This window comes from Ahaetulla prasina, chromosome 3 (assembly GCF_028640845.1).
Source record: "Ahaetulla prasina isolate Xishuangbanna chromosome 3, ASM2864084v1, whole genome shotgun sequence".
In the NCBI taxonomy this organism is placed as follows: domain Eukaryota; kingdom Metazoa; phylum Chordata; class Lepidosauria; order Squamata; family Colubridae; genus Ahaetulla; species Ahaetulla prasina.
The window spans coordinates 205,924,072-205,946,700 of NC_080541.1; the positions used below are offsets into that span (position 1 = coordinate 205,924,072).

Genomic DNA, 22,629 nt, shown 5'->3' on the forward strand with positions numbered 1-22,629 from the left:
GCAGAGAGTAATGAAATAGGCAATGATAGTAAGGAAGTAGAGGAACCAAGTTAGGAAAGTTCAAAAAAGTCACTTATGTTGAAGGAGCATGGGCTTGATAGGTGCCTCCTTCTTGCTTAAAAGTCTGTGCTGACCAATCGGCCCCCATCTTCACTCGAATGTTCAATAAATTGCTAGAGATGTGCTAGGTTCTTTCTTGCTTCAAACACTCTACTGTTGTCCCAGTGCCGAAGAAACCCACCATCAAGGAACTGAATGACTACAGGCCAGTTGCTCTAACATCCGTAGTCATGAAAACCTTTGAAAGGCTAGTGCTTGAAAACCATCACAGATCCACTGTTAGACCCCTGCAATTTGCATACCGAGCAACTAGCTCGACAGATGATGCTGTTAATATGGCTCTGCACTACATCCTACCACATCTTGAGTCTCCAAAGACCTACGCAAGGGTCCTCTTTGTAGACTTTAGTTCAGCATTTAATATCATCTCTCCAGACATTCTTTTAACTAAGCTAAACCGGCTAGTGGTACCTGAACATACCTGTGAGTGGATCATAAGCTTTCTAACAGACAGGAAGCAGCTAAGCAGAATCACATCAGATACCGGTACAATTACCACAGGGCCCCCCCAAGGCTGTGTGCTCTCTCCACTTCTCTTCTCTCTATATACCAATGACTGCATCTCAAATGAACTATCTGTTAAACTACTGAAGTTCACAGATGACACAACAGTGATCGGTCTCATTCGAGACAATGATGTCGAGACGGAAGGTTGAACAACTAGCCTTGTGGTGCAACTAGAACAATCTGGAACTGAACACACTCAAAACTGTATAAATGGTGGTAGACTTTAGGAGAAACCCTCCCATACTACCACCTCTTATAATACTAGACAACACAGTATCGACAGTAAAGACCTTCAATGGGTGGAAACTGATCAAGGAAAAAAGCAACTTAGAACTAAGGAGAAATTTCCTGACAGTTAGAACAATTAATAAGTGGAACGACTTGCCTGCAGAAGTTGTGAATGCTCCAACACTGGAAATTTTTAAGAAAATGTTGGATAACCATCTGACTGAGATGGTGTAGGGTTTCCTGCCTGGGCAGGGGGTTGGACTAGAAGGCCTCCAGGGTCCCTTCCAACTCTGTTGTTATATTATTATTATAAATTTCTAGGTTCTATCGTATCACAAGATCTAAAATGGACACCTAACTTCAAAAACATCATCAAAAAAGCACAAGAATGTTCTTTCTGTGCCAACTCAGAAAGCTCAAACTGCCCAAGAAGCTGCTGATACAGTTCTACAGAGGAATTATTGAGTCTGTCATCTGAACCTCTATAACTGTCTGGTTCGGTTCTGCAACCCAACAAGACAGACACAGACTTCAGAGGATAATTAGAACTGCAGAAAAAACAAATACTACCAACCTGCCTTCCATTGAAGACCCGTATACTGTACGAATCAAAAAGAGAGCTGTGAAAATATTTACAGACCCCTCACATCTTGGACATAAATTGTTTCAACTCCTACCCTCAAAACGACGCTAAAGAGCACTGCACACCAGAACAACTAGACACAATAACAGTTTTTTCTTGAACGCCATCATTCTGCTAAACAAATAATTCCCTCAACACTGTCAAACTATTTACTAAGTCTGCACTACTATTAATCTTCTCATCGTTCCTATTACCCATCTCCTCCCACTTATGACTGTATGACTGAAACCTTGTTGCTGGTATCCTTACGATTTATATTGACTGTTCCTGTTATGTACCACATAAAGAGTGAGCTGTAGGTTTCACTCAGGTCCTCCAAAAAGGTGGGAAAATACTTAAAGCTCATTGGTTAAGCCATCTGGCAGCCCTTTATAAAAGAGGACACTGCCAGACTAGCACTCTGTTGGGTTGTACTGGTCTACTAATAAAGAGCTGTTGTTACTGAAAGAGCTGTGTCCATATTAGTTTCCTAATATGATTTGATTGCTTATTTGTACCCTGACTATCATTAAGTGTTGTATCTTATGATTCTTGATGAAGGTATCTTTTCTTTTATGTACACTGAGAGTGTATGCATCAAAGACAAATTCCTTGTGTGTCCAATCAGACTTGGCCAATAAAAAAATTCTATTCTATTCTATCCTATTCTATCCTATCCTATCCTATTCTATTCTATTCTATTCTATTCTATTTGTGATGATCCTGAGGGTACCTTGGTCTTTGTTCCTGATATTGGGTAGACCAGAACATGCCACCAATGATGCGCGTACATGAAGATGACAAAAAAATCAAGATGGCTTTGCATTGGGAAAAAATGGTGGAACTTGAATTGTTCAGTCACAAGTACTATTGTCTTGTCTTTTTTTATTTCCTGGCAGACATCCCTCCATGCCATTTTCATCTTCTGGAAGTTATAGAGTAGTAACATATACTAAAGTTAATAGCATAACTCGAATCCCCTTTGGGAGAATTCCTTTTGCAAAATAAACATATAAAAGTGTCTATAGAGATTCTCAGTTGTCCGGGTCAAGGGTGTCCCAAAGGTATTTTTTTTCAAAAGGCAACTAGACTTTCCTTGTTTTGCTTGAAGGCTTCTCATCCTAGAAGTTTCTTCAGTTTTGACTGAACTGACTGAGTCAGAACTAAAGAAGCTTCTTGGATGAGAAGCAAAATGTCTTCAATCAAAACAAAGAAAATTCCAGTTGCCTTTTGAAACAGCTCAAATCTAGCAAATGGTGAGCTTGAAATTAGACAATTTCTACCAAATTGAAATGCAGTCTTGGGTAAACATTCTGGCATCTGCAAAATGGGTTTCAGGGGCTATATGCTACTATTGCTGGTTCAGAAGGGAATTTACATTTTAAAGGCTTGCAAATAGATTAGAATGCCCTCGTTTGAGCACAGAAAATAGGACATGGAACACTTGGCAAACTAAAAATGGAACCCATCTGAAGCTCCTGTTTAGATTTTCAAAACCTACTCTCTTCCTGTACATGACAGACTAGCACTTTGTGGTGCAGCAACTGTAACACATACCTATATAAATGTAACAAATATGACCTAGAAATGATATTCACAATGTAGTATAGTTATATTTACTTCTTCTCCCAGGGTAAGAATGTCCAAGAATGGAAATGCTTCCTTTTTAAAAAAAAAAAAAAAGTAAAGTTGCTTTCTTCTCAATATCCAATAACATTTAGAATTTAACGTTTTAAGATTTCGTCATCTTGAGGGTATTTCAAAAGTATTTTCTTGCTTTATGTCCCTTTGCCGCTCAGCCCATTGGGTGTGTATGGGCACAATAAAGCTGCTCCTACAAAAGGCACATTTTTTAAAAAAATAAAAGTTTTCGAAAATCATTCCAGGATTGAATAAAACTGTCTCACAGGGACATAAGTCATGTAGCCACTGCAGCATATTTTAATTGTTGCATGAGAAATTTAAAATGTTAACAGATGTAGGACAGTACAGTCCACCTAATCTCTTGCACATTCTTTCACGCGGACATACGTAAATTCTGAAACATAAATGCAATTTTTCTAATTACCATCATTGGGGGTGAGCAGAGAATTGGAAAACGTGTTTTTCTATTTAGATTGTTTCTCTAGTAACACATCTGGCCATGTAATTCCCAGCCAGGGAATGCCAAACATTATACAAGGGTGCAGATCATAATTGTTGTCCATGAAAAGAGAAAGTGAACTACAGGAAGGAGGGTTCGGTCCAGATGTGTTTGATCAGGAAGACGTTTCTCCACCATTGCTATCTTCACAACAGCATGTATGTTTCTGTTGAGTCTTCTGTATTTTGAAAAAAATAAGCTTTGGGAATGTTTAAATTTCAGAAATGTTTCAGATAGTTAGACTTACACTTTAATGCTGCTGCTTGTTCAAACATAGCAACTCAGTTGTGATTGTTACCATTTGAGCGTAAAACAATGACAGAAAAGCTTAGATGGTGAAATGAGCGAAAGAAGCCTGGACTTTTTCCTGATTACATGACACACTTAGCCAAAAAAAAAAACAAAAAAACCCCCACCAAAACCAAACTAAAGCTACTGTCAAATAGCAAACAATCACCCCGTCTTTCTGAGAGGCCTATATAAATATTTTTACTGCACCTATTGAATGAGATAGGTAAATAGGTTGCTTCTGTGGGAAGCCCCACCCCTAGAAGAATGAAATACTTTGAGGAATATTTAAAAAGGCAGAATATTATATTTCTGTAAATGAGAAATGGAGCAACATGTTTTTTTTAAGAGGCAGGAAGCAGACTCACTCTTTTTTAATAGCGTTCCCCCCCCAAGCAGGTATTTTGTGCCCATTAAGAAAGATTGGACCATCCTGTCTACAAAACAAAAGACCTTCAGCTTCAGTGTGATGGGATTAAAAACAGGACATGACCCTTCAGGACATAATAGGACTAACCCACTACCATTTAGCAGAAGATGCAGAGCTCACTACATTGCACAATCTCCTAAGGGTATTTCAGACATTGTATCCCCCAGAGCAGTCTAAACTCAGACAAACACCTAGGATTTGCATTTCCTCTTTTCCCTCTAGAGCCAGCTATGACCCCTACGTAACCCCTATATGCAGTGGTGGGATTCAAGTAATTTAACAACCGGTTCTCTGCCCTAATGATTTCTTCCAACAACCAGTTTGCCAAACTGCTCAGAAAGTTAACAACTGGTTCTCCTGAAGTGGTGCAAACCGTCTGAATCCCACCACTGCCTACATGACCCCATAGGAATCTGACAACAGCCAATAGAATATTAGAGGACATATTCTTGCACAGGAACAGGAAGCTCAAATACTAAGCCCAAAGAAGGTATAAAAACCCACCCACTCTCAACTCCATTTTGTCAGCTGCACCCGAACCACAAACCCTGGTGGTTTCCAAAACCATCTTTCCAATCAGCCTCCATGTTGTTTCCAGCATCTTTATCCAAGCTTGGAATTGAACCAGATGGATTTTCCTTCCAACAGTTGGTTGGCTGATTTGCTACGTGCAAAATGTACTGACTGCCAATGCACTCTCCTTGGTCTGTTCCCTCTTTCAAAGAGCCAATTTTATAAACCTTCTCTTTACAAGCGACATACTGTAGAGCAGGTAAAAAATGGGCAGAGCCTCAATCACATCACTGTGGCAGCCATCTTTGTTTTTTGACCCTGGATGCACAGCCTGTTGTTGAGCAATCACAACTGCTTACACTGTTGCATGTTGAACCAACTGTAGCTCCCAGATGGTCTTCCAGGGCAGGCCCTTTGCCAAAGTCCCTCTATGAGTTGAGTTGTAAGTCAGTGATCATCTGAACAGCCTCCCAGTTATGGAAGGGACACAACTGGTGCACCAGCTGAACCTGTGCAAAGGCTTTCCTGGTCACAGTTGCCACCAATTCATCAAGCAGTAGCAGGAACTGTGAGTCCAGGAAGATTCCCAAGTTGTGCACCAGTATCCCTGACCCACTGAAACAGACTTGTCGGGGTTGAGAAAAAGTCAATTCCTTCTCATCCACACCTGAATAGCCTCCAGATACTGGATCAGTACATTGACAATATCACCTGCACAACCCAGAGTAGAGTTGTAGAATTGTGTACCATTCACATATTGATAATCTCACCTAGCAGTTTCCTGAAGATGTTGAGTGGAAGGGCTTGTATTGAACCCTGAGGCATTCACAAGTAAAAAAAACCAAAAACATTTGCAATCTTCCCCTGTCTCTCAACACAAAGCAATTGAATAATGCATTAATGCCCTTCAGGAACAGCAACTTGTTCTGCAGTGATTCCTGACATGGGCTATTTCCAGTTTTACAAGAGTCAGAACAAGCACAGGATTCTTACACTTTACGTACAGTATAAAATACTTCCAATTTGAATTATTTTGAAGCAATCCATTTCCCACTGGTATCAGCTATGGCTCAGAGTCAATTCCTAATGAACATGTGATTCTTAGATTCCACTTTGTTTCATACCATGGAGACACTAATTTGCACAAGAGGTCACACCACTTTGGCTCGGTCATTTCTAGGTAGACTTTGCTGAATATTGGACTGGGCTCCAGGGACCTGCAATTCAAACTATTCTGGTACCTTGTCAGGAGCACATAGCTGGTCCTAAGTGATTATTTTAGGTGAATAAACTGAAATTCAGTTTCTTCTTTCAAGAAGAATTCAGTATATTATGCCCTTGCTTCTCCGAGATCAACCATTAAGAACTCAACTGTATGTCTATCTGTCTGTCTGTCTGTCTACAGTAGTGGCCAAAATTGTGGAAACCTTTTGGAAAAAGTGTATTTTCTAAAACTAGCTAATAACATCACTTTTTTAGTAGTACCATAAAATTATTATATCAATGGAAAGATAATTTAATCAAGAATGTAATGCGATAACTTTTATGAAGGATTTGTTATTAGAATAGCAGTTACAGTATAAAGAAGAAGCATAAAATACTTAGAAAAAAACGAGATATACAAAAATTATCACCATATCTGTTAATACTTAGTTGGGTAACCTTTAGCATGAATTACGGCCTTACAACATCTTCCCACGCAGTGAACCAGGTCTTTTAGTTCCGCAGCTGTTATAATGTGAAACCAAGATTGAATGATTGTTTCTATTAACTGGGTTTTATTGCTGGGTCGTTTCTGACTAACAAGTTTCTTTAGTTGGCTCCATAGATTTTCAATTGGGTCTGGGCTATTCTCAGGCCATTCCAGCAGTGGAATAGGATTATCTTGAAACTCCAAAAAAAAGTGGTGTTATTAGCCATCAAACCTCAAAAATACACTTTTTCCAAAAGCTTTCCACAATTTTGGCTACTGCTGTATTTATCATCTTCTATTTATCACATTTATATAGCTCCCTATCTCTGGGTAACAAACAGAAAATGCATGTATATGAAAGGATTTGAAAGGAATTAAATTGACGGAGAACTTGTATCACATTGCAATGGAAGGCATTACCTTCTTTCTCTTTTTCTTCAGAATGTAATGTTTAAAAAAGAAAAAAAACCTAGAAAGCATGTACCCTGAGTTCTAAGGCCAGTTCTTTTTTCCTTTCCTTTCTTTTCCTTTCCTTTCCTTTCCTTTCCTTTCCTCCTTTCTTTTCCTTTCCTTTCTTTTCTCTTTTCCTTTCCTTTCCTCCTTTCCTTTCCTTTCCTTTTCTGTCCTGTCCTTTTGTTTCCCTTCCTTCCTTCCTTCCTTCCTTCCTTCCTTCCTTCCTTCCTTCCTGTTGTGTCTCGCCCAATCTCACCACAGCCGGGGCCTTCTTATCTGCTTCCGAACACGGAGGAATGTTCTAGTATGCCTCCCGGCCCCAGCCCTGGCTCCATGCCCAGACAGGCTGAAGAGGAGGAAATATCTCCAGCCCCCAGCTCTGGCTCCATGCCCAGGCAAACGGAGCAACTAGACCCCTCCCCCTCCTCCACAGCATGTGAGCCTGAGGAGGTCTGTGCCAACAGCTGCCGACTGGAGTGACCCTCACGCCAGAAGACTTGATAGGCGGAGGCAACAGAAGGAAGGGAGGGGCAGGCCTGGATAAGTGCTGAGTCATGGAGCCACACCCCATGGCCTATATAAAGGATCTGCTTTCTGGCATTCTCTGAGTCAGGCAAAGTCTAAACATATCTTGCTGAAGTCACTTTCTGGTCTCCTGCCTGCCCTGAGGACTTTGCTAGGACTTTGGCAGAGCTGCAGAGGCACACCTGATTCGGATTTCCCTGACCCGGCCGTCAGCGGAGGAGTGGGATACGACACTTCCTTCCTTCCTTCCTTCCTTCCTTCCTTCCTTCCTTCCTTCCTTCCTTCCTTCCATCTTTCTTTCTTTCTTTCTTTCTTTCTTATTTCTATTGATTATGTGATTTTGTGCAATCCTGTCATTTTCAACTCGTAGATACCATTCCTAACCTTTTCTTTCAGGTCTCCCAATGGTCACTGTAACCATCCAACTTGCTGCTGGTTTTTCTCTTCTCTTTCCTCTGACCTTTTCCAGAGAGCTGGGTCTTTGCATAATGTTTCTGAAGTAGAATAATTTTAGCCTGGCCATTTGTGCTTCAAGTGAAATGCTGAGTTGATTTGTTTAACAAGCTATCCATTTTGGTTTTCTTAACTGGCCAATGGTTTTCCTATGAGTCTTCTCTAGGACTAAAGTTCAAAAGGCATCAATTCCTTTCCTATCCTCCTCCTTTAATATTTCCATTAGAAAAGCAAAAAAAATGTAATTATCTGCAAAAGTCAAGTCTCAGTGGCTGACCAAAATAAATTTCTGCTACTACTTTTTCATTGTCACATAGAAATTAGGACGGTAAAGACTTTAAAGCCACCCTGAAAATTTCCAGAATAGAAAATCAGCTTGTGGAAAGCTAATTGACAAGGGGAATGTATTTGAAGCAAACAGCACATCAGAAAATGGATTTTCCTAACTCTGGTACAAAAGTCTCTGAGTACAACCCTGTTTTCTTGAGAAGATCAACTAATTCTCATCTTGTGATGTTCTCTCAGTAGCTGGGTTTAGATATTCCAATGGGACAAGGCAGTCTACATATCCAGTAGATTGTCCACTATCCCTAGGCAGGACCACGGTGACTCGCATGGTTAGGATGCTAGCTTGATAAGCAGGAAGCTCATGTTTGAGGCCCAAGTGTTGCTGTGGGACAGGGTGAGCTCCTGTTCTTCGCTCCAGCTCCTGCTGGGGACATGAAAGGAGCCCCCAACTGGCGGGCCTTGGGCAACGGAGATGTCACCGGCTAAACCTTTTTCAACCCAGAAGTGACTTGGTCAGTGCCCCAACTGGTCCTTATTTAAAGGTTCTTTATTCATGAAATATCATATACTGTACTTTTCATTCCAAAGTTCAGACTAGGCCAAATAATTGCCTGACATTCTGCCAATCTACTTCCTCTTAAATTTTTGCTAAAGTCACGTCTGTACTACATTAAGTAGACACTGCAGACATGCCTGAAATCTTTTTCCAACCTTTCCTATATGGAATTTACCCAGAAAAACTCCTGAGTAATTATATTCAAATATACTGTTTTCGTGTCCTGATTCTTTGGCTAAACAAATGTCAAACATTCTGGGAGGTGATTGTGAGAAGCAGAATTTACTATCCTCAAAGCTCACATCTCAAATTCTATTCCCAGCACATCCATCCATCAAAATCCTATAAAAAGGAAAAGGAAATGCCAGTCAGGTTCCCCAGGTACATTAAAAATATCCTAACAATGTACAACAAATTCCTGTTGCAATTGGAGGGAAATGTTTCCTACTATGACCAGTTACTGGGTTCACATATTGAGCTGTTTACATCTTGCAACAAACCATGGTCTGTTTATCTATATATTATTATCATAACGTTCACAAAGATTTGTATTCACTACCTACATAGAAATAGACTTTTTCTATTGGTAAAACTGAGGAAAGGACGTTTTTTTAAAAAAGAGTCACACAACTAACAAATGAAGCAATTCTCCTCTGTTTTTCTGCAACATTTATCAAACAGCAGCAGAACAATGATAAAACTGGAAAAGAGAAATTGGAAGCAAAAATAGGGGGATTTATTTCTCATGTGAATAAAACTGGGTACGATTCAGACCATGGCTTAATTAAAATTGATGTTGGTTGCCAACTGGCAAAGAAATCTTGATTTCCACCAGAAATGTTGCCAATCCTTTCAGGGAGACTACTCAGACAGAACATTGCAGAGGAGATTGTCCAAATATTTCTCACCAGAGAATAGAATGGATCATGGAGATCATCTAGTCCAACCCAGTGCCCAATGCAGGATTCCATTATTACAAAAACCCAAAGAGATGCTGGTAGCTTACTGTTTGTGTTACTTCATTAAAAAAAATGAACAAATGATTCATTGGGCCATTGAAATATTATATTGCCATCTGTCTTTTTTGGAACGGGTTAGGCAAACGACATTGATTCCTGATTCTCCATGATTCCTGTCATTGAAATAGAAGCAAGAACCTACCAGGTGGCGTCAAAAAAGTCAAAATGGTGGGCACTACTATGTTACTGAAGCCCAAACAATTTTTTCTCCACATGTATGTCCAGTGGTGGGTTTCAAAATTTTTACTACCGGTTCTGTGGCATGGCTTGGTAGGCATGGCTTGGTGGGCGTGGCAGGGGAAGGATACTGTAAAATCTCCATTCCCTCTCCAATCCAAGGGAAGGTTACTGCAAAATCCCCATTTCCTCCCAATCAGCTGGGACCTGGGAGACAGATAATAGATGGGGGTGGGGCCAGTCAGAATTTTTATTACCGGTTCTCCGAACTACTCAAAATTTCTGCTACCGGTTCTTCAGAGCTGGTCAGAATTTGCTGAAACCCACCTCTGTGTATGCCTAAGAAGTATTTTTTTTCTTATTAGACTCCTCTTTGGTGTATGTATGTATGTATGTATCAACATCATCATCATTCTAGCCTGTCTATCCACTGAAGGCATCTTCTACATGTTTACAACCAATACAGTTCTAAGCTTTCTTTTTCCAACTGACTCCACAATATTTGCTGATGTTGTCAATCCATCTTGCTTTAGGTCTCTTTCATGGGTGCTTTTTATCAAGTGGAATCCATTCTATGACTGCCTTGGTCCACCTGCCATGTATGTATATATATAGGGATGTAGGTAGGTAAGTAGGTTGGTATACTGTGTGTATGTATGTGTGTGTTTCTAATATTTTATAGATACGGTATACATTTTTTACTTTCCATTGCAATACTTATTCAAGATTTGCAGTGTTAAAGTTTTAGTACATTTCCTGTGGCTCATTTGTTGTTATGTTTTCATTATTTGCTTGTTCTGTTCCTTAGAAAACAAAAATCCTAAATGTTTCTTTGAACATTTACCCCACCCAGTCCAGTTTATACATATAAAGACATGTTATAAGAAAGCAACAAGGCAACTGTTAGTATCTTAACAGTGCATGAATGACCTGTTTACAATACACCAAATCTAAGTTCACACATCTCACTAAAGCATTCAGTTAGGCTTTATTTTCCCCCGGGATAATACGGTTTTTATATGACTGATTCAATGTTCACTTATGCAGGTTTATCAAAAATGTTGTTTTAAAATAGGAAGGGGGGGGAAACGCTCCCCAATAAAATGTTGCTGAATTCTGATCCAAGACCTCGTAAATATTTTAAAGTAAATAGTTATATAATACTAAAAAGTAACAATAATGTAAACAGCTTGGATTTATGCATATAAGTTTACCCCATACTACAAAAGTTTCTGTTTTGAGATAAATACAAAGTTGACAGAAATAGATCAGGATTTACTAGTATGTTCCTGGATTACAGGGCAGGTCTCCTAATTACTTAACATAGCAACAAAAGTGTTTCTTTTTTCTAATTTAAGCTCTTCTGCTATTCCACAAAAGGTGCGTGCTTGTCTATGCAAGTCATTCCATCACTATAGCTCAGAAAGTGCGAGACGCTACCATATTTCCTGAAAATAAGACCCAACCAGAAAATAAGCCCTAGCATGATTTTTCAGGATCTTCGTAATATAAGTTCTACCCCAAAAATAAGCCCCAGTTAAGATTGTCAGCCGGACAGATGCATTTAGTACCGTATTTCTCCAAAAAATAAGACTTAACTGGAAAATAAACCCTAATGCGTGTTTTGGAGCAAAAATTAATATAAGACCCAGTCTTATTTTCAGGGAAATGTGGGTAAAATGTTTTGAAGACTATCTTTCTAAGAGACTATTAGATCCCAGCCTAATTTTTTTTTACCTGCACAGATTTTGTCCTAATTCTTTATATCTGACATCCTGAACCATTCTTTTAAAACTGGTTTAATATTACGAATTGTCCATATAGCAACACTTTTAGATTGGGAAAGAGGGTGAGAATTGAATCGATCAATCAATCAAATAAATAAATATCTTTTCATGACATTATTCTCATGTGAGCTCACCTCAGACCACAGGGATGATTTTGTTTCTTGAAAAACTAAAAGCATTTTTACATTATCTATGGGGTGATTTGATACAAATAGTATCTTGCGCTTGAGAAGACTGCCAACTTCTTCCCTATGTAATAGAACTCGAGATTCTAATAATTACGTTGAACAGAAAAATAAATCCTGTATTTAATAGGTTTAAACAGGAAAATAAATAGCTGTAGAAATGAACAGTTTCACCTGGAACACTTGTGTCAAAGGTTCAGAAATGGTGAGAAGGCAGGATAAGAGCTCAGTTCCCTTTGGGGTAGAATTTCCATAAACAATGTAGTGGTGGTATTCAGCCAGTTCTATCCAGTTTGGGCGAACCGGTAGCGGAAGCTGCAGCCACCCACCCAGACGTCATCACATCCCATTTTTGATGCTCTGCACAAGCGCTCTGCACATGTACGCTCACATTTGTGAACCAGTAGCGAAGGTAAGTGAATACCACACCTGAAACAATGGTATTATTTCTTCTATTATCACATTCTTCTTATTTTTGATCCTGTGTCTTTAAATCCTGGTAGTTGTATTTCTCCTTTATCTGAGCCTTATTCTATTTATGGCTGCTTTATGTCTAGCTGGTGCAATGAGCATGAAGAAAAAGCTATACTGATAGTCTGAGAAAGGGGTTAGGTACAAAGAAGACTCCTGTCAGATTCATCTCCTGTTGGATATCTTTCCTATCCCAGCACCACTAGAGAAACCATGTGTTTCTACATGGGCAGTCTTAATAAAAAGCTTTTGTGTTGTTAATCCCATATTGAGACTAAATGGCCACTATATGGTTGGACTTTCCTTTCCTTTCCTTTCCCTTCCCTTCCCTCCCGGCCCCTCTATCCCTCCCTCCCTCCCTTCCTTCCCAGTTCCATTTAATTTAACTTTATCACTATAATGTACTCTTAGCCATTGAGCCACCGTGTCCCTATTATTATTATATATTATTATTAGCAATATAAGAGAATTAAAACAGAGAGCCGAAAGTATCTGAACAAGCATTAAGGTCCACAGCAGAACATCTAACTCTGCAATGAGCCCCAGTGAAATTTTGATCCGTGCCGATCAAAATGATGCAGGAGGTTCTCTTTTTCCACCATACTGAGGGATGGTTGATCATCACTACTCTCCCAAGCTGCTCTCCACTTTGGAAGAGCAAACTTACTACAACGCGCATTGCTATATTCTACCTCTATGGTTTCCTCTCTGTGACAAATAGGAGCTGGACTGGGAGAGAAAATCACAGAGCCACAGAATTCTAGGCTGTCCTTCTACTTGAGGCTAATTTACTGTCTTCTCTGTTTAGAGCTATGTCACTAAAACAGAAACAGATGACATAGAATCATAGAATTGGAAAGGGCTATTAATCCCCCCAAGTCCAATGCTCTGCTCAGTGAAGAAATCCAAATTAAAGATGCAGTTGGGTAATTTAACCTTTGGAGCATTATCTCACTAGATAATTGGTTCCATGGTTAAACTGTTCTTACTGTTAGGAAGTTTTGTTCTAACATAAACTTGGAAGCTGAATCCATTATTTGATATTCTGTTTTCTGTAATGAGGGAGAACATAGCTTGACCTTCTTAAAATATGTCCTTTCTCATAGCTAAATTTTTAGTCATCATTTTTCAGTCACCATTTCTCAAGACTAACCATCTCTAGCAGTTTCCACCATTCTTGATCTTCTGCCCCCCAAAATCATCCTCATTACTCTCTCCTTGGCCTGGTCCACATTCTCTGAACTGTGGTGCCGAAAATGGGACATAGCGAATATGTGATCAGGAATAGAGGTAAATTATAATGTAATTATAATTACTTTATAATTATAATTATAATTACGTATAATTATCATTACGTTGAAAGGGACGCAGTGGCTCAGGGGCTAGGACGTTGAGCTTGTCGATCGAAAGGTCGGCAGCTCAGCGGTTCGAATCCCTAGTGCTGCCGTGTAACGGGGTGAGCTCCCGTTACTTGACCCAGCTTCTGCCAACCTAGCACTTTCGAAAGCACGTAAAAATGCAAATAGAAAAAATAGGGACCACCTTTGGTGGGAAGGTAACAGCGCTCCGTGCGCCTTTGGCGTTGAGTCATGCCAGCCACATGACCACGGAGACATCTTCGGACAGCGCTGGCTCTTCGGCTTTGTAACAGAGATGAGCACCGCCCCCTAGAGTCAGCAACGACTAGCACGTATGTGCGAGGGGAACCTTTACCTTTACCTTTTTATAATGTAATTATAAATTATAACATAATGTGGGATGTGGTGGTTCAGTGGCTAAGATGCTGAGCTTGTCGATCGAAAAGTCAGAAGTTCAGTGGTTCAAATCCCTAGTGCTGCGTAATGGGGTGAGCTCCCATTATTTGTCCCAGCTTCTGCCAACCTAGCAGTTTGAAAGCACGTAAAAAATGCAAGTAGAAAAATAGGGACCACTTTGGTGAGAAGCTAACAGGGTTCCGTCGCCTTTGGCGTTTAGTCATGCCAGCCACATGACCACGAAGACGTCTTCGGACAGCGCTGGCTCTTCGGCTTTGAAACCAAGATGAGCACTGCCCCCTAGAGTCGGGAACGACTAGCACATATGTGGGAGGGGACCCTTTACTTTATAACTTTATTTATACTTTATTAATAACATAATAGTTCTAATTGTTACACTAAGGTTCTCCAAACTTTCTGAAGCAGTGGATGTTTCTAGACTTTTGAGAGTTATAAGTACTCTCACAAAATGGTTGCCATGCTAGATGTGGCCAAGTTATAAATCAGTCCTGTACAAGAAGGCAACCAAAACACCAGCCTTCAGTCACTCACCCTTTGATTTGCAAATAATGCCTTTTGGATATTCACGACAGCTAGGCACAACAATGGAAAAATTGCTAACCAAATGCAGCGGTGTTACAAGGCAAACCCTTCATCTATCTGCATGTCCACTTTCAATGCATACTTTCAAAAAAGTATTTTTGTTTGCATCAGAACACAATAGTGCAAGTTATCTTACTGTTCTGTGCCCAGCAACCCCATAGATGCCTATATGCCTGGCAGCCCATTCCTCAAAATGCATCTTGGTTGGAAGAGCCAGACTTCATCCCATAAACAGGAATGAGCCACTTATTCAAATTTGCAAGAAATCCAAGAATTGCTGATAATAACAAAGAAAACACACAGCCATAGCTGCTGTGCTGCAATTCCAGGAAAGTCCTATAGAAAGAGACAGTCTAAAGGTATCTCCACCAGAGGTGGCACACAGCACCTTCTCTGATGGCACGTGAGCCGTCGCCCCAGTTAAGCTCTGCCGCACATGCACACGTGCCCCCCACCAGCCAGCTGGTCTTTGGGTCTCTCCCATGCATGCATGAAGGTGGGGCATGTGCGGGGGCAGGTATGCATGCATTGGGGCAGGGCACATGTGGGGGGCCACACACACATGCGTGGGAGGCATGCACAGGGCCACGCGTGCATTGCATTTTGGGGATTTGGGCACACTTGCACGCACACTTTGGGCACTCAGTCCAGAAAAGATTAGCCATCACTGGTCTAAACCTACTTCCAAATCATTTTCCTTCCTGTCAGATTTCTTTGCCCCATCCTTTGGACACCCATCTCCCATGTCCTTGATTTCATAGGGATGAGATTTGTTGTGCTACTGTTTTTCACTGTTTTTAACTCACACAGGTGCTCTGCTTTGCAACATGTTCGCTTCCCATTTGTGCTTCTAAGAATGAAACATAAATAAAATTAAGCAGGGCAGGGAACTGGCAGGGGACAAGGGACATGTTAGAAGGTGCCATGTTGGTGACCCAGATACTAGACTCTTTGTGGTTCGTAGCTGGAAAAAAATTAGACTAAAGGACTGAAGCTTGGTACAGTCATCATCCAACGAAATCCAAGCTGAATGTAAGAGCAGGCAAGAAACTGATAAATGAGTTCTGTGAATTTATTTTAACAACAGAGTCTCATATGACACCCTAAAGACTAACACATTTAAGATGAATAAGCATTTGGGAATTACTATCCACTTCATTTATCACAATAAACTGTCCTTGCCATGCAGAGGAAAAAGAACACTACAATTAATACTAAATAAGGGACTTTCTCCTTAAATAAGAGACAAAGTTAAATCCTGGATCTCCTAGTAATGGCAGTTTAACTCATACAGTATGTCAAACCTGGAAGCCATCTTTTGCATTGGGCCTTCAGTCCTGCCATATTTACTACTGTGGGAAATCGGGAGATGGTATTGTATGGAGCATGGGTGATATATAGTCATAATAACATTCCTTTCTCAGAGAGTCAAGGACATCTTGCCCTGCACCTGGAAGGCTGGAACTGGGAGGCATCTCCAGTTTGATGATGCTTTGATTAGACCACATGATGGACATGTGGGTGCTCGGCAGGGACTTGGACTTTCCTTTGGGTGGGGAAAACCTGGAAGCTTTCAGATTCGTGTTTTCCCAGATGTGCCAATATGACATCTCTAATATAATGGAACTTTGAGGAACTTCAAGCCTTGGAGTGTTATTTCGTTGGGGAATTCACACCATACAATCTACACACCTCTAACTGTAGGAGAACAAAACACAGTAAGATGCTATGCCCAAATGGAAAAAAAAGTCAATGCTAAGACAATGATCGAGTTTCCATAATATACTGAAAAATAGATTTCCCAGTCTTTTAGCTATAATGCTTTGTGCAAACCCAGCCATTGTGTTCAATTTCAATTGTCATAATCCCCCAGCCAGCTGTTGGTTGGGAAATTTTGGCAATTAGCCTTACACATCTGGAGAGCACTAAGTTGAGGAAACCATGTTTGCATTTGTGTGTGTGTGTGTGCATGCACACATACATGTCTGTGTGTGTGTTTCAGTCTATAATTTCTTTCTTAGCATGCCATGCATTTTGTTTCAACACAGACATTTCATTACATTAAACAGATCTACATTCTAGGATGAAACAGGTTTCTCTGGGAGTTGAGAGTCAGAGTTTCTCAGGGCAGAGATGTCAGTTATATTAACAGGCATACAAGGCAAAGAAGGGCAGTGGGAAAAGTCCATTAAAATAAGGGAAGGGGAGGGGGAGTGTTGGAATTAACCTAGTATAAAGACAGAATTACAATTTCACGTTGACAGAGGTGAATCAGCTGTTTTTGTGACTTCTTCCTGATCCACAATGAATACTTTTATCTAGCCAAGCATGTTGTATGTCAAAGGGCCTTAAGCTGAATTCAAGTCAAACTATCCTGAGTTGAGCTGGCTATCTGAAAATTTTTTGCCACATTTTGCCAGCAAGCCTGACAATTCCCATGTGTGGCATATTAGCTAAAAATAACAGAATGGTATATCCCTGATGATCTGCCATTGTGAGTTGGTCCTGCAAATCTGCGTATTTCCCTAGTTGCATTAGCTAAGGCTATTCAGTATCACTAAGCCATAACAACACCCTCCCACAAACCCAGTGCACAACTGCTTGTTTACATACAGAGATGATTGTAGGGAGGAATCAAAATTGACAAGAGGGTGGATGTAATGTTGCAATCCAAGCCATGCCCACAAAGAGGTTGGGCTTTGATAACAATGACATACCTGCCATCTTGCCTGTTATGATTCACCCTGGAAAATCCTGATGTTTATATAAAATGTTTTGCCCAACCAAATGAATAGTCTATTTCACACAACATTTTAAGACAATGCCAAACCACCAACCTTTCAACTCCAATTTAATCTAGTCTGGGTTTGAGGAAACCAAATCCAGAGTAAGTCTGATGTTGTTTTGGCTTTGCATGCTATGTGAAGCTAAGCAACTGTAGTGTAGAAGGGGTGCCAGAATCTGGGGTTGGAATTAAAAGAGGGATCAGTCCAGAATACCTATGCAGCAATAAGCAAATTAACTCCAACCCCTCCTTGAATTCTGTTGACCCTTATCTAACCTTGAGTCAAGATAGGCAGCCTATAAATTTTATACACAAATAAATACCCCAACCCAGTTAGTTAAGAAGATTCATATGCATAATTGGACCTTCGTGGGTGGACATGTTCTTTTGCTTCAACAAATCACAGTTAACACAACTGTGATTAAATATGATGTTGGAACCACCATTACATATCCTTATTCTGTATTGCTGCTCCAATCCTATACCCATTTACCTAACAACAAATACTATTAAACTCAGTGAAAATATTTTGGCATAGAAATACACTGGTTTGCCACTGGATCACATCTGCAATTAGCTTTGGTTCCTCATCTTTTAAAGGAGTGAATAATAAAGATTCCTGCATGAAGCAAAATAAATATGACCCAACAGTCTATTTTAAGCATACTCTTAATAATGATTTTTCTGTGATTTCCAGCACATCCTTCTGCAGTCCCTCAGGTCAATACATCTTCAAGCTTAGTATGAAGTGGAAAGGCATGTGGCCTCAGGCATATTTACTTGGAAATGACTTTATGGAAGAGTTTAGCTCAGTTTATTTGGTGGAGGTTTGTGTTTGAGGCTTGAGCAGCAAAAGCAGAGAAACAGAATTTTTGTTGGTCCAAGTGTATATTTTCAAGGGACCCAGAATATAAAAATATAAGAACATAAAGAATATAAGAAAGTCCAACATTTGACATTGCTTAGTTTTCAACCAAGTGCAGACCTGAAGAAAATGGGCCATAGCCCTCTTCCCATCTTTGCTCCCTTCCTACTCATTGGTATTAGGCACAATGCTCATCATTCTACAGGCATTAAACAATCATCAAGTCTACGAGCCATTCCTAGCCTGTTTTCCAGGAATAGCTACCCCCACATCTGATGCTAGCAAATTTCGCAGTTTAATGTAGGTTGTGCAAAGAATTCCTTCTTTTGCTTTCAGTTCTGAGTGTTTAGTGATGCTTCAAGTTCTCACAGTGTGAGGAAAAAGAACTTGGCTCTAGAAACATTTTTCATATCACCCAAGCACCCTTTCATAGGCTGTTAAATAGCTTCCCTTCCTTCTTTTCCATCTGAGCTATCCTAAAAAGGCAGCCCTTTTAATCTTTTTGAAGGGGAGCCAGTCTAATCACCCAGCATCCTTCTAATTGGGCTTTGTTGGCATCCTTCCCCATCTATAGCATCATGTCTGACATGTGGTGACCAGGACTGTATATAGTTTCCAAACTGTAGCCTCACTATAAATTGCTATAACGGCATTTCTATCTTGGCAGGAGGATTTGTTTGTTTGTTTGCTTGCTTCCAATGAAACACAGAGTTTCCTTTACCTTTATTCTTGCTGGATTTTCATTCAGCAAGAAACCCTTAATTTATGGCGTTTTGTCTTTTCTGGTTAGTCCCTACGGCTAGCTCAGATGATCCCATTGAGGTGCTGAAATTTGGAATCGGTTTTTTTTGTTTTGTTTTTTTTTCCAGTGGAGAAAGCAGTTTGAAAACAGAGTTAAGAGTTGTCTCCAAAAGCCAGCCGGACTCCTTCTCTCGCTCTCGCTCTCTTCCAAACACGTCCCTAAATCAAAAAGTCTGGGATCCAAGTCTGGGATCCTACGCCAGTTTCTCCTGACCTGGGTCAATTCAACACACACACACACATATCCCAACTTCCAGGTAAGGCACCGGCTCCGGCAGGCTTAAACTCCGCCCTCCCCTCCTCAAATGCCCCGCTTCACCTTTCCTTCTCGGCTCCCCTCCCCTCCCACCTCCTACCTTTGCTACATCTCCTTGAAGCGGCACCCGGGGAAGGCGAGCAGCTTTTCCGTCCTCCTGGACAGCAACGCCACCGAGCGCACAAGCGGCTTCCAGCACGGTTGGAGGGGAGCCCGGGTCTCCACGCCCTCTGGGTTGTTCTCCGTCCCTCCTTCCCGGCTGGGTTTTGGAGATGTGCCCGCGACTCGCTTCGCTCGCTTGCTCGTTTCCCCCCGCAGCTCCTCCTTTTGCTGGGCTCTTCTTGCTGCCTGCGACGTCCCGATAGCGGCCAGCTTTATCGAGCCCTCGCAGCTTCTCGCTCGAACCAGGCGCCTCTTCCTGGAAAGACGCGTGCAGTGGCGAGGCCGGGAACGAGAAGCATCTGCCTGCTGTCGCCGCCTCTGCTCCGCGCCTGTTGCTCCTTCTCCTCCTCCTCCTCCTCCTCCTCCCACCTCCTACCTTTGCTACATCTCCTTGAAGCGGCACCCGGGGAAGGCGAGCAGCTTTTCCGTCCTCCTGGACAGCAACGCCACCGAGCGCACAAGCGGCTTCCAGCACGGTTGGAGGGGAGCCCGGGTCTCCACGCCCTCTGGGTTGTTCTCCGTCCCTCCTTCCCGGCTGGGTTTTGGAGATGTGCCCGCGACTCGCTTCGCTCGCTCGCTCGTTTCCCCCCGCAGCTCCTCCTTTTGCTGGGCTCTTCTTGCTGCCTGCGACGTCCCGATAGCGGCCAGCTTTATCGAGCCCTCGCAGCTTCTCGCTCGAACCAGGCGCCTCTTCCTGGAAAGACGCGTGCAGTGGCGAGGCCGGGAACGAGAAGCATCTGCCTGCTGTCGCCGCCTCTGCTCCGCGCCTGTTGCTCCTTCTCCTCCTCCTCCTCCTCCCCTCCCTCCTCGACCCCCTCCTAGGCTCGCGGGGTGGGGGGGGAGGGCTGGAAAAACAGGGAGGCTCCCTCTCCTAAGACCCGTTTGGGATGATCTGGGACCGGAGGTGCAGCAGGTCCAAACCTTCATCCGCTGCCCCTGTAACAACGCCATCTCCTTCCCCCCAAAGCTGCTAGCCAACCAGCCATCCCCAGGGGAAAGCGCACCCTTGGAGAAAGCAAGACTAGATTGACAAGGGAGCGGAGGAGGTGGTCGAAACTGTTTGAGCGCTGGAGGGGCTCTCACATACCTGCACATCAGGAAGGTGAAGGTGGGAAATCTCCCCCCCCTCCCAAGACCTGGGTTCCAGTTCGTGTGGGACAGGGCGACTAGAGTTCTCATCTGCTCCTAGAGTTTTGTCCAGCCAGGATTAATTACTAAGGTTACTACCAAACTGCCTTCCATTGAGGACTGTATACTGCACAAGTCAAAAATTGGGCTGAGAAAATATTTACAGACCCCTTGCATCCTGGACATCAATTGTTTCAACTCCTACCCTCAAAACAACGCTATGGAGCACTGCTAGATAACTAGACACAAGAACAGTTTTTTCCCAAATGCCATCACTCTGCTAAACAACTAATTCCCACAACACTGTCAAACTATTCACTAAGTCTGCATTACTATTAATCTTCTCATCGTTCCTATCACCCATCTCCTCCCATTTAATGACTGTAGCTTTGTTGCTTGCATTCTTACAGTTTATATTGATTGTTTCCTAGTATGATTTGATTGCTTATTTGTACCCTATGACTATCAAGTGTTGTACTTTATGATTCTAGACGAATGTATCATGTCTTTTTATGTACACTGAGAGCATTTGCCCCAAAGACAAATTCCTTGTGTGTCCAATCACACTTGGCCGATAAAGAATTCTATCTATCTAATGTCTCTTGTGTGATCTCAGCCTTCTGATGCTCTCCCAGAGAAAGAGAAAACTACTCTCCGTTGCTGCTTCTTGGCTGTACTCTAGGCTGAATGCAAACTGTACCAACTCTTACCAAGTATTGGAGAGGGAGACAACTCCCTGGGTCCTTGAAGGGCAAATTGCAGCATCTGCAAGAAATCAAAGAGAAGGGATGCTATAGGTGCTGCAGCTCAGCAGCTTGGAAACCTAAGCTTTCTATATCACAGACCTAGAGGGAAAAGGCACAGTTGGGCATGATAGTGTAATAAGAAAACAAAAAATCAGGATAGTAACTGTGATGGTGATAACACCTATGGGCATCTTTATTGGGAGATGCTGTTTTCCCTTGGTTCTGATGCTGATCATTGCTTGAAAAGATTAGATGAGTGTCTAGCAAAGAGGCTTCTTGTCAGAACAAAAGCCTTGGCAGATTTCTCCAGGGTTTGGTTTGCTCTACCATTTTCAAATATACAGGCTGCCTTCTTCATAAAATCATGGGGATCGCTTGTATCCATTTATTAGACCAACTGCGGACATACAGAACAGCATGCAAACTTTTGCATCTCTTCATCTAGAAAGAATTGCAGGGTAATTGCAGAATAACAGTCTTGGTTTGAGTGGAGTTTTGAGAGAACCTGAGAAGTGGATTTCTCTGAGCTGAGAAATGACTTTTGTTGCACTCTATTCCAATTTGATGGGACAAAGCAATTCCTGTTGTCCCCACCTCAGGTTTCCCAGCAAAGTCAGCTCAGGTCATTTCACATATTTAAATTGTTACCTGTCAGATGGCAGCAGCTATGGGAAAGGAATTATAAATTAACAATGTCCACTGCATATAAAGAAAATGAATATAAAATGTTTTATAGATGGCATATGCCTCCGGAAAAATTGGCAAAAATGTTTAAAGATAAATCAGCTAAATGTTGGAAATGCCACCAGACACCAGGATCCTATTATCATATGTGGTGGACATATTCAGAAGCTAGAAACCATTGGAGTAAAATTAAGACATGGTTAGAAGAAATGACACAACAACATATTGACTTAAAACCTGAGCTGTTCCTATTGGGTATCCTTCCTTCCAGAGAAAATCAGTAAAGAAAATATATATTTGATTATACATGTAATAACTGCAGCGAGGATAGTATTTGCGCAAAGATGGAAAGCAGAGAAAATCTCTTCAGAAGGGGAAGTAATTAAA

At 41.5% G+C, this 22,629-nt stretch overlaps 1 protein-coding gene across 6 annotated transcripts in view; it reads right to left on the minus strand.

The window, feature by feature from the left end:
* RIPOR3 (RIPOR family member 3) overlaps window positions 1-19,842 on the minus strand; it is a 145,450-nt gene extending 125,608 nt beyond the window's left edge. For 3 of the 6 annotated variants that reach the window (XR_009154135.1, XM_058175043.1, XM_058175044.1), the window contains exon 1: window positions 19,623-19,842. The gene's annotated coding sequence lies outside the window, so the exon portion shown is untranslated. The remainder of the gene's footprint in view (window positions 1-19,622) is intronic. The other 3 variants (XM_058175045.1, XM_058175041.1, XM_058175042.1) reach the window with 1 other exon arrangement.
* Window positions 19,843-22,629: the final 2,787 nt, after the last annotated feature.